The 19,491-nt window shown below is 36.9% G+C and overlaps 1 long non-coding RNA gene across 2 annotated transcripts in view; it reads right to left on the bottom strand.

Annotated features, from left to right (window-relative positions):
* Positions 1-18,234, bottom strand: part of LOC142600616 (uncharacterized) — a 49,034-nt gene extending 30,800 nt beyond the window's left edge. The window contains exons 1-2 of one of the 2 annotated variants that reach the window (XR_012834205.1): positions 17,371-18,234; positions 13,458-13,595 (exon numbers count right to left, since the gene is read on the bottom strand). This is a non-coding gene — a long non-coding RNA (uncharacterized LOC142600616). The remainder of the gene's footprint in view (positions 1-13,457; positions 13,596-17,370) is intronic. The other variant, XR_012834206.1, reaches the window with a different exon arrangement.
* Between the last annotated feature and the right edge of the window lie 1,257 nt (positions 18,235-19,491).

Below are 19,491 nucleotides of genomic sequence, written 5' to 3'. Positions count from 1 at the left end.
CTCTATACAACTGGTGTGTTAGCTATTTAATGCCCAGAACAATCTGTGAACTTAAAAGAGAAATTCTGGAGAAAAACAAACTTATTCTTAGATGAATTTTATGAAGATTAAGAAAACGAAGGAGCAGTAATTCTATAAAAATATACTTTCTTGTTTACAAAATTAATTTTAGATATAAAAGTCCATAGACTAGTAAAAATCACAAGCTACTAGTCTATGTATCAGAAATTATAAATGTGTTACAGAACCACTCAGCAATGATTTCTTTAGACACTTACGCTTTTGAATAGATCCATTAGGAGATGGCTTTGGCTAAAAACCTCAAACACTTGACAGCTGAGATGATTGATCAAAGAAAATGAAGTTGATCAATTTGAGAATAATAGATTTATTTTAACTCTTAAGGTGATCTTTTTCTGGAGCAACTAAATAAGATACTTTAAGCAGGCTGATCATCTTTTATATATTAGTGAGGTTGGATCCTAGCCTAAAGCTACAATTTTAGCTGCCAGACATCTAAGCCTAAGCTACTAATTGTAGATTCCTTTTACATCGATAAACAAATAAACATTTCAAGACATCAATCCTGAGAGAGTGTCTAAGTGCCAATAAATCACATTCTGGAGTTACCTATTTACCTTCATCGATTGTTAAAGAAACCTCAGATGAGTAAGTCAGACAAAGGGCATATTAGTGTTTTGGGTCAGGACCATGTTTCTAAAACAAATCTCCTGATCGTAACTGGGGACAATGCTTTCATCTGCATCACAGAGTCATATTGCCGCATGTGAAATTAATTCCTTTGAGAAGAGAGTAAACCAGAAGATACATTCCAGGATCACAACTGAATACTTCTTTGCTCATTATTTGACAGAATGAGACTAGAGGTAATCAGGAATAAAAACCCCAAAACTTGCATAGTGTAGATGTCCACTCCTCAGAATTAATAGTTTTGGTTCTACAGATTAATTCCTATTGGTTGCATCATTTTCTAATGAAGATATAGCCCATGACTGAATTTTAGCCCAATACATTTAACAGAAATTAATCTCATTTTAGGAATCCAGTCCCTAACAACTTATTCATGTTCAAGACTACTCATTTATTTCACTATGAGGGTACAGCTTGCCATCTAGTTTTCAGAATCAGATGTCACCGAAGAAGAAATATGGACATAAAAATTTTTATCTGTAAATATTACTGGACTGAAAGTCCCCATGAATGTCATACTAACATAGGCTTCAAGAGCCAATTGCTTCCCAGAGAACCCTTGGGAAAGCAGTATTTTTTCTTCTTTTCCTCTCAAGAGTTCTTAATGGTTCTGTCTCCCACTGCACAGGGAATCTGAAAATAATTTTTCTATGACAGACAACGCAGAAGACTATGATTTCTCTATTTTTCTTGCTCCCCATGTTCTTCAGTGAGATCCTGTCTTGTAGGCATGATAATAATTCTAATGAACTATTAGGTGATTAAGCTTCACATCAGGGAGGAACAGTCTGTCAGGTCTACAAGACTTGAAACAGTTTCAAAAGTTGTAGACTCCTGATATACAATTCAGAAGAAAGTAAATGATAAATGAAACAATTGAACCAAAATTATTTTACTTACTGGAAATATCACTGGTAGATCACAGGGAATTAGATGGGGGCAGAACTCACTGGTGATGGATTTAATAATTAATTTCCATATGACTTTGTTGTATGTTTATATTTAAATTACTGCTTATATTTTTGTTATAATTTGCTTCATTTTTTCAAAGTTTATTCAAGTTTTGGTGTTCCTTTTACATTCACTGTATCATAGATTTGTATAATAAAACAAAATAACTCCACTTATTAAAGATGTACTTACTTTTGTCAGGTGACATTATTAGTTTTACCTCTCATGACATAATTTTAAAATGCATATTTTGTTATTTTTGTTATCCAGCGGAAAGTATACACAGCAATGGTGCTAGCCATTCTATGAGTTTTTCAGTCAAACTACATAGGCCAGTGAGAAGGCTATGCAAGTCCTGTGCCTTACTAAAGTAAAACCTAGACGACTTATTTTTCAACTCAGTTATATACCAGGAATATGAAGAATAGCCATCAATTGCAACTGGCAAGATTCCTCAAGATCAGCGAGTGACAAACACATCAGTCCTACATGAAAGACAGCGTTTGGACTGCAGCCTTGAAACCAGGTTTGAGATGGTCAGTAGAAATTATGAGAATCTTGTAATGCCACAGGTTGCAACTCTTCCAAATGTACGGCTTCTCCTAAAGTATTCAAAGGTATTCTCTGGGGTCTTGAATCCCTCACGGACCAAATCAGGCAGCTGCCCTAAGGGTTACAAGGTTTTCTTCCAGGCTACACAGCCCAGTCCTTCCTATTGAATTCAGCATATAGCAAGGAAATGGCCAGGGCTACTCTGGAAGGAAAAGAAAGTAAATGTGTCAGGCTTTATCTCAATCTGGAGTCATGAAGTGTGGGGTAACTGTGAAATTCCCCAAGTTTCGCTGTTAAGTCATGGTCAGAGAAGTTCCACTTACTGCCAGGAAACCCACTAATGGAATTAAGTGAATTTAAAAAAATAAATAAATAAAATAAATCAACCCATTCTGTAATTGGCAGCAATGCAGTGTACAAGCAATTTTCAATTTCATGAAATGGAACTATAAAACAAAACAAAAACTGAGCTGGGCATTAAAAAGCTTCTGGAAATTATTGTCAAGTGAGGTGTCCAGCCACTGGTTAGAGTAAAGTGAAACCAATCAATGCTACTCTGAACAAGAAAAAATGAAAGTTAGGAATTGAACATTATGATTTTGCAGAGTGAAAAAAAAAATTCTGTTAGGCAACTGGAACAATCTAAAGCATAAGAAATTAGAAAGTTTGCTACATAAGATGTTTTAGCTATGTATATATAGGCAGATTGTATATAACTATCCATGTCACACTAGTACCACTGCTTTCAAAGCCCACAGGAAAGCTGACTGAACTTTTATTACACAAACATAAGTTTTTCTACTCAGAATTAAAGTTTTATTTTAAAAACTTGTAGCTTTTTCAAACTTATTTATTGGTTTTCTTACCACCTTCAGGCTGTATTTATCAACAAGTTGTGACTTAAGGATTTTTAAGATCTGATTTTCCTCTGTAGTTAAAAACAAACAATGACTATTAAAGCTTGGTTTAAAAATTTTAATAAATGCCATTCTCAAATCTTCTTGCAAATTACTTATTTTTTCTGTACAGTAAATCAACAGTGCAACTAATAGTTTTATGTATATGTATATATTTATATACATATACAGCAGTTTATAATATCTCACAATTATATATTCACCATTTAAAATACCTTCCTGAATTCTGATAACAGCACAAATGAAAATAAACATATCTCATTTATCTTTGATTAAGAGATATGTAAATCTGCTACTTTATGCTGCTTTGAAAGATTCTGGAATTTGGGGAAAATTGTATTTGTAGCAAACTATGAAAATCATAAAGCTTTTAAAATACCTAATAATAAAATGCTATTTCAAATACCTCTTCTAAAAACCCATTAACAACTTTGTGCTATATTTTTTAACTCATTGAAATTACATTTGTTATATATTTTCTATTCAGAAATAAAAGTTTCATATTTTAAGTTTCTAGGTTGTGTGAAAAGTCAGGTAGAGATTTCTCAAGGCCAGACTTTATAAAATGCCTTTGTAATGATGATGCATTTCCCCCCTAAAAAAAAAAAAAACACCACCAAAAAAGATGACACTCAAACTTGTGATCGTCACTGCAAGTCGAGACAGAGCTCCTTAGTACTGACAATCTAAAAGATTAAGTAGACTATGTATATCTTCTAAATGTCCATTTCTGGGAACTGAAAACAAACTGGCTTTATTCTCTCCACATTTATTACCTCCACTTCCCATTCATTTTGCACTGAAGGTAAGCTTTCCTAAAGTACCAGGACTGCAAGGAGACAGAAACTGCAGAGTGCTTAATATATATGTAGCAATTTAAAAATTATCTTCTATAATTTTGCCATCTGCAAATGATTAAAAAATGTTTATGAAATTCTCATTAATTTAATTCAGTCTTGCTGTACAATCAATGGATGGAGGTAGTCCAAACCCCCGTATTAACAGGTCCCACACTACCTTGGTTCACTTGCCACATTGTGAAAAATCTGTTTTATTATACCAATGTACTTGCCTTGCGTGCATCACTCTGTAATTTAAGCATGCTGCACACCTGCACAAGTGCCATAAACCTAAAATATTGTATTACAAATGAGGCTGGCACTGTCTGGATTATGAGGCTGCACTATGTTACACAGAGGAGAGTTCTGACCTTAGGTCTCCTACATTTAGGTTGCAGGTTTACTCAGTGGGCTTTACATAAATATGAGTGATTTGCTATGAATTTTTGAAGAAGTAAATCCCCCTAAGTTTTCCCAAAAAAAGCAAATGAAGGTGCTTAGTCTCTGGAGACTTTCAATTACACTGTATGGCAGCAAAAATAAGGGATTTGGTTTTTATTATGCGCTCAGCTAGTTTGTTAAATCTACAGATAAGAATGGAAAACAGGAGAAGCAGTCATCGTAACAGAAACAATTTCAGATGTGTCCTTACTCTTCCGCTATATTTCCATAGACACAAAAACCCTCATTTCTGGAGATGTACTTGAGAACTGAGGACATTAAATTTTCACTGGAAAAAAACCTTTTCTTTTTATATTGTATTATCCATTCTTCCTGCTTGCCCCCCTTTCTTTTTTAATCCTCAAGATTTTCCATGCAATAATTAATTTAACTACCAGCTTCTAAAATGCTGGAAGTCCTCATGACATTTCTAGTTTCATTCACCATTTAAATGTCTGAAATCATGTAATGAAATTTCCCTGCAGGCGAGTGGAATCTTGTGAATAATGGAGTTTTTTGAAGTTACAGGTTAATTCACACTGACCAGCTATTACAGTGTACATTACATATACATTCAGAAGAGGGGAAAAGTAGCTGTAACAGTAGGCAGTAATGTCTGCTTCTATAAAAAGGATTATTTTGGAACAATTCCAAAAAGGATTGAATTAATCTTGAATTTATGCATTATACAGTTATGTTCAAAACTTCGATTCGGGAAGCCTTAGAGATGCCTGAATTTAAGAGAACCTCAGCTTTTTGATATTTGTTTATTCCAGCCTTTTAATGTTCTCCTGTACTCTACTGAGGCTGTCCAGCATCTCTCTCATGTTTAAGCATGGCAGGGATCCAGTGTCGGAAACTCTCAAGGGAGTCAATCAGATACGCTTCGGGAAGACAAAATGGACCAGCTTTCTGGAGAAGTCAATGAAGTTTGCTTTTAAAGCATATCTGGGGAAGAAGAGCGCCTCTTCCCCTTTGCATGCTAACAAATGAAACACTTCTTCTTGAACTGGGAGGCTACGCACCTCTCGCATTGCCTGTAACTGCCTTAGTAAGCAGGGGGGGCAGGCACAAGACTTAACTAACCAGAACACTTAAGACAAGTTGGATGGTTATGATGTTCATCTCTAGTTGGTTAAGCCTTCCCTAATCACCAGGTTATGGTTAATTCTAAACTGAGGGACATCACCCATGTTTCTGGCTGTTCCTCTGTACACATACATTTCTTTGGAATAGAGGTATCAATTTAACATAGCGGTTAACATTCCTACTTGGATGAGGGTGACGTTCTGTTATAGCATCACCAATAGTTTACTTGAGGCCAAGTTCTCTGAGCATCCCTACTGTCTAACCTTTGCAGGTCATGGTTTGATCTACCACAGGGTAACGTTTAGGAACACTGAGCCTTTCTAGCATTTGGCAAAGGGAGCCCATAAGCAACGTTGACAGCCCACTCTGTGGAGGACTCTGCCTTAAGTCTCCTAAATCCACCAACTCATATACCACAGCCATATGTGATGACTTAGCCCACCACACCACCTGAAAACCCCCATTGTCCTGTGCCCTACCTACGACATGCCTCTGCAGGGTCTTCGCTGCATAGGCACACAGCATCTTGCATGTGCAATCACAATGAATGAGAGATGTCAATTAACATGAACATGTCAGCCAGCCAGCAGAACAAGTAATAAACCTTCACTCTCCTCTCCATGTGTACATGGTAGCCTCAGGAGAAGTCTGAGATCAGCACCAGCACGCTCCAACAGAAAACAAGTTTACTGATGTCCAGTGAGCGAAGAAGATGAAAAAGACAAACAATGCCTGCCCACGTGGGCCCTTTATGTTTGTAATCTACACTGTAAAGCAAAATAATTCTTCTTTCCCAATAATTGGTCTTGAATCACAGAATCATAGAATAGTTGAGGTTGGAAGGGATCTCTGGAGGTCACTTTGTCCAAACCCCTGCTCAAGCAGGGCCACCTAGAGCCAGTTGCCCAGGACCATGTCCAGATGGCTTTTGAGTATCTTCAAGACTTCACAACTTCCCTGGACAACCTGTGCCGGTGCTCAGTCACCCTCACAGTAAAAAAGTGTTTCCTGATGCTCAGAGGGATCCTCCGGCGTTTCAGTTTGCACCCATCACCCGTCCCTGGTCCTGCCACTGGTCACTACTGAAAACAGCCTGGCCCCATCCTCTTTGAACCCTCCCTTCAGCTATTTATGTACACTAATAAGATCCCCCCTGAGCAGACTCTTCTCTGGGCTAAGCAGTCCCAGCTCTCTCAGCCTTTCCTCATAGCAGAGATGCTGCAGTCCATTAATCATCATGGCCCTTCACTGGACTCTCTCCAGTATGTCCACATCTCTTTTGTACTGGGGAGCTCAGCACTGGACACAGCACTCCAGGTGTGGCCTTGACAGTGCTGAGTAGAGGGGAAGGATCACCTTCCTCAACCTGCTGGCAATACTCTTCCTAATGCAGCCCAGGGCACCCTTAGCCTTTTTTGCTGCAAGGGCACATTGCTGGCTCATGTTCAGGTTGGTGTCCCCCAGGACCTCCAGGTCCTTTTCTGCAAAGCTGCTTTCCAGCTGGGTGGCCCCCAGCATACACTGGTGCATGGGGTTGTTCCTCCGCAGGGACAGGACTTTGCACTTCTCCTCGTTAAACTTCATGAGGTTCCTGTCAGCCCACTTCTCCAGCCTGTCAAGGTCCCTCTGGATGGCAGCATGACCCTGTGGCGTACCAGCTGCTCCTCACAGTTTGGTGTCATCTGCAAACTTGCTGAGGGTATACTCTGTCCCATCATCCAGTTCATTAATGAAGATGTCACACAGGACCGGAGCCCGTATTGACCACTGGGGTACTTGGCTAGTTACTGGCCTACAACTAGACTTTGTGCCACCGATCATCACCCTCTGGGCCTGGCCGTTCAGCCAGCTTTCAATCCACCTCGCTGTCTGCTCATCCAGCCCATACATCAAAAGCTTCTCTGTGAGGATATTGTGGGAGACAGTGTTGAAGTCTAAGTAGACAAGATTCACTGCTCCACCACTATCCACCAAGCCCTCAGGATCCTTCACATGGATTTTAAATCCTGCCTCTTTTCAACTTATATTAACCTATTTCTTTCTTTATTTGATGGAAAGCAATGGAACTTGCTGTGTGCCTGGGAATCTGGCTGCACATGCAAGTGACACCTGTCTCCCAACTGCAGGAGTAAAAGCACAGCTCAGTAAGAAGCAGTCATGACCCATCTCAAGGAAGAATGCCCATATTTCCTTTTTAGCTTAGTCTCAGAGTGTACCTCATGTTTCAGATCTATTTTAAAGCAGCTGACTTCTCCAGGTACCGTTTCTGGAACCTTTGTGCCCAGCTCAGGAGCTCAGACTTCACATTAGGAATCATGCAAAGGTAAAGAACATGACGAGGCTTAAGAAGTTTGTGGGGATTTGAAAATTGGTAGAGTTTTCCTATTAATAACTTTCTTCCTAGTTTTAGTTCTGTTTCTGTATTTGATTGGCCTTTCTGCTCTTTTATTCTTTTCCAGAGCAGGAATTTTATCTGCCAAACACAAAACATGAGGTTTTCTGATGAGAATTTAGTGCTTTTCCACCATTTTAATACTCCCATAGGGCCGTATAGGTATTTCATGTATCCTGTCATAAATGTCAGTCATTTATATTTTCAACACCAAAGTACATGGCTAAATCCATCCATGTTTTAATTGCATTTACCTTTAAATAAGTGAGAAATTATACAGAATTTGGTGGGAATTAAACAGCTAATTGAACAGGATATTAATTTTAAATTTTGAATGATGAACTGTTACACTCTGCTGAACAACTGAACTGTATAGCTAATCAACGGATTTTTCAAAGAATTTTGCATTATTTTCTGACAGAACTGAGATTTTTAATAAGAACTAAGTGCTGGCAGGGCTTACTTTCATGCACATTTTCATACAAACAGGGTGGATTCAAAGTAAGTTTTAAGAAAAGGTACAAGCTTAGACGTGGCCATAATTTTTAAAATAATTGATTTTTTTCATATTTTAATTATTAAACCCATGATTTTCAGAGACTGGGTGATCAGCACTTCCAGGAAGCCAAGCCTTTTTGTAGTGCCTCAGTATGGATGCCAAAATGACAACAAATAAAACGCTTGGTATTACAACATTGGTAAAGAGATTATATAAACCACAAACTTCTTCCAAACATGAACTGAGGAATATCTGGCACATAGATCTGTGTCGTTGCATGAAAAATTGTACACAGAAAGGAGTGAGTGAGAATTCTATGAGAGAGGCAAAAGCTTCAGGAATAGAAAGCAGTGAGTATTAAAAGCTATGGAAGAAAATGATACCAAAAGTGGTAAGGATTAACAATTCTCAAACGAGGTTCAGGCACAACCAGAATGTTTAACTAATCCGACAGTTTGTACAGTTATCTTAATTAGGGGGTGACGTGGTTGTGAGAACATCTGAAAAAGAGGCAGCTTTTATTTTACTGCCATTTTCAGGCTTTTGGATCACAATTCAATCTGGCAGTGTTAAAACATTCTGAAGGATGTCTCCTCCAGCCCACACCTTATAAAAATATGAAGACACTTCTAAAATCACCAAACCCAGCCTCCAGCTCTGGCACACATTGGATTACATTATACTTTTCATCACCTTATAAAGCTTGTATGTTACTACAAAATATACCTTATGACAACTCCAATTAGAAAACTGTTCCAGAATCCAAGAGCTCCAGAGGTTGGAAACCTTCAGAATGACAATTAAATATCAGTATGTTTAAAATGGTCCCTCTATAGCAGAGTATCTCTCAAAACAGCTGTGCTAAGTACACTGGAAGATCTGTCCCTAATGAAATCAGGAAACCATCAGTCATCTGTGCTATTCTTTAAATATAGGGAGGTTCCTTCAGCTTCTTACAAATATGAAGGCACCTGACTTGAGATCTGAGGAGTGACATCTTCAGGCCATGTCCATAACTGTCCCTCTCCATAATCTACCCCTGCCACCTAGTGACACCACGCACTCAGAGCTTCAGTATTCAAACAATATCTTGCTTTCAAAACAAATAGAACATTGGTATGCAATCACCTTTGCATTTTTTTCCATACTAAAATGTAGCATGCTGAATCAAGACAATACTGATGGCCAAAAAAACCAGAATTAAAACCCCATCATCTTAATGGCAGGTTATTAAATCACCATTGGTCTTCTCCTTTCACTCTCTGTATTCTTACATATCTAATGTCCTAATTGTTACAAAAATATTACAACCTGTTACAAAATGTCATTTAAGTTAAAGTGAGACAATTTAATAAGCAACCGGAATTTATTTCCCATGAAGCATCAGGCACCCATAGCTGTCAGAAAATACTAGCATGCTCTCCTCTTCCTGGTAAATATTTTAGGTTTAGGGTTTGTCATTCTGAGCTATGACAAATTTGCAGGACGAGCACCTTGTGGAAACCAAAAAGAAAAATGCGTACTGTGTAAACGCGTGCATGGTTTACATCCTGCTGCAGCTGTCTCCACTAAGAATGGTACGAGTGGTTAAATTCTGATAGGAAAGAGCTTATCCATGTTCACTTTGCTGAGTCTCCAGAGAGCTGACTTTTCCTGGCTACGCTGCTAGTACGAGCTCTCGCCTAGGTTTTTCTGCTCTGCCCTGTAACAATATTCAGGTAGCTTTCTGCAGACAGCCAAACCTTCTGTTAAACTCCTCCAAATCAGCACAATCCTAACTTTCCCTGTGGACATTCTTCTAGAGATAAAAATTGAAGTACTAAGGAAACAAGTGATAGCACACAGGTCATCAAAATGAAGTCTGGATCTTCCAAGATCTTCCAGATCTTCCAAGTTCCATTGGGGTACCTTAAAGGTGATTTATAACCTACATTTATACCAGGCCTAACAAGGGTTAATAATTTGCTCACTATCCACCTTGAACTAGTGAAAGTAAATTTTTTTTTGAGAGCTTTGATGCTATTGTTTCATTTACAGGACTCTAGTTTGAAATTCTAAGCGGTGAGGTTAGCTGTTTAACTTCCAAACTTTGGGGATTACTTTTTCCTGATCAGCAGGAAATGACTTTCAGGCGTGGCTTTCACTTTCTGCAGATACACTTTACACGGTAAGGTGTGCCTTTTCAAAAAATCTAGTTCACACCCACACTAAAAAGAAAGGAGGCAGGGTGGAGCGGAAACACCTCTCCCACACACATCGGGATCTTCCTGTGCAAGGAATTTTCACAGTCACCTAGTGATACTGATAGAACTGAATTACCTCACTTGGAGAAAACTAGCTGCTGTTTCCTCTGGCAAACCAGCAGAAAGGGCCCAAAACATAAGAAAAATGTGGTTCTTATGTTCAATACATATTCTGTGAAATATTTTTCTTTAGTTAATTCTTTTACAGGTCTTTTTGTTTGCAAATGCTTTAATTAGAAACACAGCAGAGCAAAAGTTTTATGACATCTTTGCTGAGCATCTTGTAAAAGGAAAAACACAATAGAGGGAGAAAATGTTAAAGGAAAAGAGCATTTCAGATGCCTAGCCTCAGTCCCTCATGGAGTTCCAGTGCACAAAAGGAAGGGGCAACATTATCCTGAAGTGTGAAGCCTAATGTTGAAAGCTAAGCAGTGTAGAAAAAAAATGAAGTGGCAAATTTTCAAACACAGAAATCTGTCAGTCATCTTTCAGACCAAGAAATGCTCATCAATCTAACAACAATGTAGTAGTATCTATGCTTTTCTCATTAAGATAGTCTAATTTTACAGGGAAATACATTTTTTAAAAAAATCTGATATTGAAAGATTTTTAGGTTCAAATAAAATTATTTACACAGCTAGAAAAAATGTGATGTTTCCTCTCTTCATTTTCTTGCTGGCTTTTTTTTTTTTTTTTTTTCTTCAAAAGAACATATTTGAACTCTTTTTGTAGGTACAGTAAAATTTTAGAAAGAATAGTTATGATTTAGTCACGAGATACTACACAACAATCACCGTGCATCTTCTATTCCGTAGTCCCGATCTCTCAAGAAGCCACATTAGGTGAAGGAAGAAATGACAAAGATAAGGACAGATAAAGAAAAGACAAAGATAAGGAGCAAGAGCAATATTCATGCAACACCTCCTCCTCCCCCAAAATGCCTGTGGAAAGTCTTTTCAAGGTGTATATGTATATTTTCCAATTTTTACTGATGTTGAATCAAAAGCAACTGTGATATTAAATATCACATGAAAAATTTTAAAGATATTTACATTAACATATATAACACGTATGCTAGAACCTGAAACCTAACCAGCATGGTTCCCTATACATAGAGTAATATATATTTAGCACCATCCAGACTATTTAAAACATTTTACAAAGTAACTCGGTTCAAAGGGAAATGAATATTTTCAATCTTACAAACAGGACCCACCATTTTAGAATTTCAGAACTTTCTTTATATGGTTGTTCATTGAAACTGAGTATCTAACTAGTAAGCAATTTTCTGTGCTGAATGCTAAGAAATGCACGGTGAAGTTTGCACACAACTTCAGTGGTCTAAAATTTCATTCTTGAAATTTAAATTAGTAATCAGGAAATTAACACCTTTCTTATTTTTTTGTTAGGCATTGAAAAGTCAGCACATCTGAATATACACGAATCCCTAAGGTTTAGGTCCACATCTGTAGCATTGTTAGGTAGCCAGCAGCTCACACTGAAAGGTGTGATCACACTGAAACGAGCAATCGAGTCCAAAGATGTTCCAGCTTCCAGTACTATTCTGTTCCCTATGTCCTCTTTGTCCTGTTACCACTGCTCTAGATTCAATCCTGGCATGGCGTTATGCTGAGACAGCAGACCCTGAATTTTCCTAGTGACTGTATGTATGTTATGGTAAATATTTAAGCCCTGTATCCAGAATCTATTGCTGAAGAGATATTCATGAAACATCTCCAAGACAAGATAAAATGAGGCCTGTCTTACCAAACCCATCTAGCTACTTATTCTCAGAAAAGTGGCAAAATTTGCCCTTAATTCCAGATGCTAGGTTTCTTATTACAATTCCTGAAGAGTTATGAATGGCACCTAGAGAATAAACATCCACTAGCAATAGTAAAGTAAAATCATTGAAGCTGGGGAGGTATTCTGTAAAGGGACAAATTGACTAAATTCTACAGATGGAAGATACAAATACGATCTTACTGAGCTTCCAGAAGCTGGATGTTAGGTATCTAAAGTCTTTTAAAACTACAAGCCAATTCATCTAAAAAAAACCTTCTAAAAACCTTTTTGTCTGCAAGTAATGCAGTGCTTAACATATAGACAAACTATCACAGAGAAACTTTGGGCAGTAAGACGAAGGGGCTCAGACAGGTATGAAATAACAAGAACACTACATCTGGATGCTAGAGTTGCTTTGCGTTTTAAGGGGATTTAAAAGCCCCAGGGAGAAAATTTAATGAAAATACAATATTATGAGTAAGACATTTTCTAATTTGGTAGGGATTAGCTCTCTTAGAAGTTAATTCTCTTCAGTACCTTTGAATACTGCAACCTACAGTCTATGAAAAACTTATGCTGATTACTTCATAGAACTTGGTGTAACACATGTAGGTATGTAAATGTGTATGATGTATGTATGTGTGCATGTATGCATTTGTATATTAAGTTTGAAAGTAAATATAATACTTGTGGAATTGTAAAGTTAGATGTTCACACAGAATGAGTGCAGTTAAACTTTTTTACTGTTATGTTCAATATTACTTATACAAGCAGAAACCACATGGAGTAAGTTATATGAAATTTTACATTCATAATGTAAATACAGGAGACAATATTTGTTCATATTGAAGAACAGCAAGTTTTATATTTTCTCACCTGTACGTGAATAGATACAAACTGTTAACTTGAAGTTGATATAAAATCAAGTAAAATAAACACAACCATTTTTTTCTACAGACTTTAGCCATCTAGTTTTCATCTGTTTGAATAAAAACTTTAAAATGTGACCACCCACATACTACCTGGAAATCAGCATACCTGAAGAGATGGAATACTGAAAGAAGGAAGTTTCACTTTGCATCAGCTGCTGAGAGGAGGTGGTCAGGGATTTGCAGAAGTGGGAGAAGAGCCTTTAAAAGGGACTGAGACAGCTGACAGAATGGTACCCCAGGAGCCCTACGGAAGTGCACAATCAGGAGCTGCGTATAACCCACAAGGTACGTTTCTTTGATTTTATTGCTGATATTTCTAGATGAGATTAATTTACTCATTTCATTTTTCATTTTTCCTTTACTAGTATAATACAAAATGAGTTTTATGAAAACAAAATCTGACTAAAATATAACCTTACATTTAGAAGTAATTGCTTTAAATCATGTTACAAGTTACAGGTAACAAGCTTACAGATATTACTATGCAGCACTACTGCTGGGGAAAAAAAATCTATTTCTTAATTTATTATTTAGTGGGCAATAGTTTACATTTAGTTAAATTTACTATGGCAAATAATACCAGTTTTCTAGACACTGTATATGTTTATCTGTATAGAAACAATGGGAAAATAAGTATTCCAGAAAATCAGAATTGGATTTAAAAAAAAAAAAACACACACAACCATTTACATTTTATATTAATAGTATAAAAAAAGATTTCCTTATATGATTTTTTTTCCTATTTATACATTGGATAAACATAGTTAACTTTCAAATGTTCTACCATACAATCTGCACTCATTAGGCCTATCAATCACAGCACATCAGTAAAAACAGAGTAAAAGTGACAAGCAGGAGTAAATGACCAACTGGGCTCATATGAGTCTACAAAACTGCAAAACCACCCTGATTCCATTGAGCCTTCTGTCTTCTTATTGTTCCAGAACTAGACAATGTATTGCCCCAGGAGCTGCTTCTTCCTCTTAAGTGTCTGCCTTATTGCTACATCCCTTGGTAATCCCCAAAGCAACAGTCATCAGTGCTTTGAAAGCGTGCAGTGGAGCGAGCTTTTAAAGGAGATTGAGAAACTGGTAAGGCAATGTGTAAAGTATAGACACAATCTATAGATGTCGTTTTCAACCTTTCTTCAGTTTAGGTGTAAGGAATTCTTAAATGCGTAATAATTGCCTGATTACATTTTCTTTTACATTATTAAAAAATTCTGAGCCAGATGTCCCTTCCCTACAAAGCCAAAAATCATCAATTTAGTTTTTTTAATTCAAACTCATCCTGTTGAAAATATGACATTTGTTTGTCTTCCCAAGAAGAGCTCCACGTCCTCCACACAGAAGTCCCATATTTTAGAATACACAGTCATCTGTGATTCCTGCTAATTAGCATCAACTGAAACCATAACGTCATAACTTACTTTACCATGACATAATCCCATTCAAAGAAAAGGGTATCCACAATCACAAATTTTTTGGTACAAATATCTCTGAAGGTGTTTTTGGAAATTGGCTATGTGGAAAACATGCTTCCTTTCCCAATTTGGCTTCTTTTGTGGCCTGCCCTTTCCAAAACATCATACAGACAGAGCTCCCTGAGAAAAGGTGAAATAGGTAAGAAGCAGCTATTTCTTCCATTTTTCTAGGCTTAGGAACATGGAAGTGAATGAATCTTTTTCACACAACCTCGTGAGATATATAGTGTCCTCTACTGATGTAGTCATTCATAGACTTCATTGTCAAGAGACTGATTAGTGAACTCTTCTATGAATTGTTTCCATAACAAACCTGGTTTTGCACGTGCTTAAAATTTATACTCTAATGTTTTCTTTAAGAACAAGAGAGGCTTTTCTTTGGAGTGTGAGGAAGTGAGCAACGAAGATTTGTGTTTCCCTGAGCAGATGCTAAAAGCAGTAAGTAGAAAAAGATATGTACTTCACATTCTCATTGTAACAGCTCTACCTCACACTGACTATGCACCTTGCCATGAGACATTTACATGAGAATTATGACATCCTGAATTACAGGTTTAAATAATAAATCTGACCGTTGACTTTTCAGTCCAAATTCTTTTCCCTGAGAGGTTGGTTACTTAGAGAAATTGCCATTTTCTTGCTTTTCCTATCATTTAAGTTACGACAGCACTTTTACAAGAAAAGGGTTAGATGCTTTTCTGTTAGTCCTGCTGTCTGAAGTGGAAAATTAGTTGGAATCAGTCTGGTAGCCTGGAAACTGCCAAAACTTCATGCCAACTTCAGTTTCAGTCAGAAGCAGACCCCATAAAAGTAGCGCAGGGGTAATTTGATGTACTACCCAGCACAGCCATGCACTTTACATGCCCAGTTCGCTTTCAGTCCAGGTCTGCAATGCAACAACATAAGGTGGTACTGGGTTGAGAGCGTGCTACTGCACCAAAGCAATTCGTTCAGCCCGCTTCCAGCTCCTCTCTTCAATGGAGCTTCTAAAACGCAACCATGGAACAAAAGGGACAGACAGCGTTATCAGCCTCTTTTGTATTTCCATCTTCTCTGAGACAGAGGGAGCTCCCCTTCATCAGATATGTCCTGCGCTTCAGAGGAAACAGCTGCACATTCTCAATCTGCTGTCTTGCATCTGACTTCAAAAGATTTGCTTTTAACTCTTGGCCTCTTATTGACTATTCCTGGTACATTGTACATATCCAAGAATATCAATGCAGTCCAAAAATGCAAGATATACTTACATTACAAAACAGGGGTCCACCTTATGACAGCAAAAATTGCAACTGGAAAATGCACATACAATTCCTGATTTTCAAATAAATACTGTCTTAGCAATGAATATTACTTTCTATAATTTTTGTACTAAAAAAATTAGAAAAGCACAAGAAAATGGTGAAAATTATTTAAGAACTTATGATAAATGGACTCAGGCAGTTGAAAAATATACCATTAACTGAAATTTAAGTGCAAACTTCAGAAATCAAATTTGTCTATATTTGGTTTTTGTCATCACAGGTTAAATATGATAATGCAGCCATTGTTCATATAGTGCATGAAATTGCTGAGTTTTTCAAGAGAGCAGACACTCCTTTTCATAATAAGAACATTTTTCTAAGAGGAATGTATGAAGCTCATGCTCAGCTCAAGACTTGTGTAAGTATATTTTTTTTTTTCTTTTTTTACACTGCATGATATTCAATTCAGATATTCATGGTGAATAAAATTGATAATATATTTGCTGAAAATGTGATGATAGAAAACTTTAAAGACTACACTTACAAATAAGGGCACCTAAAGTATCTGTATGCAAGTAATGGCAGGCATCTTCCAGCAATTTTACTGACCTGTATGATACAAGCAGTTTTAAATTCACACATATATATTTATGTGCTAATTTTGAGATGTGATGCCTAAAAATGTGGTTAAGTCAGTATTTAAATTGCTGCTTCTTAAAGACTGCACTACTTCTACACAGAATTACTTATTACTCTCACTAAATACCAGTTTCACGTGCTTTTCTTCAACTGTTTATGATTTCTGTCAAGACAAGCTAACATAAAGAATTACATGCAAGTTGTACGCAAAACACTTCAGAAAAATATTTAGATCTGCATTCAGCCTATTTCAGCTGAGCAAACTACCTAAACATATGTGCAAAGAGTTCATTCACTTGGGGTCAGCGTAAGAACTATCTACAGAGGGTGAAGCCTCAGATTTACTATAGCTTGCCTTGCAACTAATGCCTACGCCAGGCAGCAGCTCTAAAACCACAGTGCTGCTTCTGATCAGGCCAGACCCCAGGACAAGATGTGTATAACAAAGGACAATAACTAGTGCTAACTTAAGCATGTTATTTTTATTTTTTTTTAATGAATGAACATAATCACATAGGTACGTCCATAACATCGTATGTCACGTGATCACCAGTTATTCTGAAATCAGTTTCCTTCAAAGACAGTATACATAAACAAAACCACTATTGTCACAGAACAACAAATAAATAAAATAAAAAAATCCATAGACTCCTTACCTTGCTTTGAACACTGACATATTCATTTCCTGATCTCTTTGTAGACATAGCAAGTGCGTGCTACACTACCTTTGACTTTAACAGATCTAGCAGGCTTGCATATGACAGAAGCATTACAACACTCATGACCGTGTCTGTCAGAGGGTACTGGTTTACTGAGTCATGTTGAACTTCTATTTTCTTCTCACTGTTCAAGCTAACAGTTTCTTTTCTTTTCCGTTAAAATAACAGCTGAAGTCCAGACTTAACGTAATCCATGAATCCATAGTGAAAGACTGCTTCAAGAAAATGGACAAATTTGTGGCCAGGGTAAGCAGGCTATTTCTTTACTTCCAGCTCACTTTAAGGGATTTTAGACACAGAAGAACTTCTTACACAGCCAGGCCCACTGCTGAACAAAGCTGTACGAATCTGTGGGATTGTGCCCCATTACCAAGCACTATGGATTTCCACTCACACAAAATCTTTTGGCCCACATCCATTTCAAGGTCAACGTATCATCACAGGCTTTTAAACAAACCATTTAATTTTAATTCAATACCAAACCCCATAGCATTCTGTGCCTTTTTAGAAACACTTTACATCACAAGGGTCAGTATTAGCCATGCATCTGATGATACTTATTTCACCTGGAAAAGCGATGATCATTTTATCTACCAAAGAACATTTGAATGTTAACTAGACTTTCTAAAAATTCTTAATTTTTTGTTAAATTTATTTTGAATAAATTATTACATGCTTGTTCTCAATTGACATTTTGTTTGCCATAATATTGGATGTCATTTTTTACAAAACAGCTAATAAACATTTCTTAATAATCTTTTCTTCACAGTCAAATGATCACTGCGCTTGGCAAGAGATCCATGCACAATCCAGAGAGGTACTTCAAAGAATTGAAAACTACTCCTTCAAGAGAAGAGCAACACATTAGCAAAGTCAGTTTTCATCAAATACTTTGAGGATCTACTATCATATCAAGATAAATTGTCCTATTTTTCTAAAAATTAAAGAAGTATACACATAGTTTCTATTTAAAACTATAAATTGCTTAACTTATTTTTGTCAAGATATTTTTTCTAAATTACTATAATAACTTTAGCCTTAATAAAAAGGATGCACAAAAGCATGTAAATATGTTCATGTTTATTTGTTTTACAAAAAAAAAAAAAGGGACACGCGCACACATTTTTCATAAAATAGCTATCATAGATACAGCCCTCCAAATCTTGTGTTCAGGCTAAAAAGTGAGCATATCAGTCACATTACTTGATTTCACAGAACATTCATCAAGTTATGGGAATATGAACCTATGACAGCCTAATGCTTTTCCAACACACATCTCATACCACACATTTGCACTGCTGCACTTTTACCACTGCAGTTGCAAGGCTACCTAGCCATTCATGTGTGAAAAGATATGCCTGTTTCCACAATGCTGTGCTGCCAGGCTTCCAGAACCATTGATGAAGAATTCTGAGGTTTCAGTTTGATCACCTATATGTAAATTACATATATAAAAAAAACCCCCAAGAACAAACCGAACAAAAACCTCTTCATTCCATTACATAGACAAGACCCTAAAAAGCAAAACACCTTTAAATGCTTGCATGGTACCTAATAGGCACTGGCAGCACTGCACACTGGCACGTTTTTCCAAACAGCTCACTGATTATTTGAAAGCCTGTAAAAGAAGATAACATCTATGCAACTGACAGTTTTGAAGAAGAGAAAGGAGAGGTACTGTGAATGAACAGTGTTTCATAACATCTTTTGGCAGTGAGATAAGCCTTATTCCCGTGGTTTCAGATTTCCAGGCAGTGTTTTTCAACCTGCCTCTTCAGAGAAACACAGATGTTAAAACAAATCAGAAGACTTTGCAAAAGATTCTCATATTCATACTTAATTTAGATTGCACAAGGATGAAAAGAGTAAAAATATTTGTAATACCATATCTGTTTCATTTTCTTACCATTCTTGAACTTTTTTTTTTTTTTTTTTTAAATCTGGTTTGAGTCTTCACAGGCAGCCTAGCACCTCATTTCAGTATGACTTCCCCAAATCTCCAAGATCTCCTCAGCTCTCCTTTCAAAAATTGCTTGGGAAAAAATTCCTGTCTTTTAG

This window comes from Balearica regulorum, chromosome 2 (assembly GCF_011004875.1).
Source record: "Balearica regulorum gibbericeps isolate bBalReg1 chromosome 2, bBalReg1.pri, whole genome shotgun sequence".
NCBI lineage: Eukaryota > Metazoa > Chordata > Aves > Gruiformes > Gruidae > Balearica > Balearica regulorum.
This window is presented reverse-complemented; position numbering and strand designations above follow the sequence as displayed.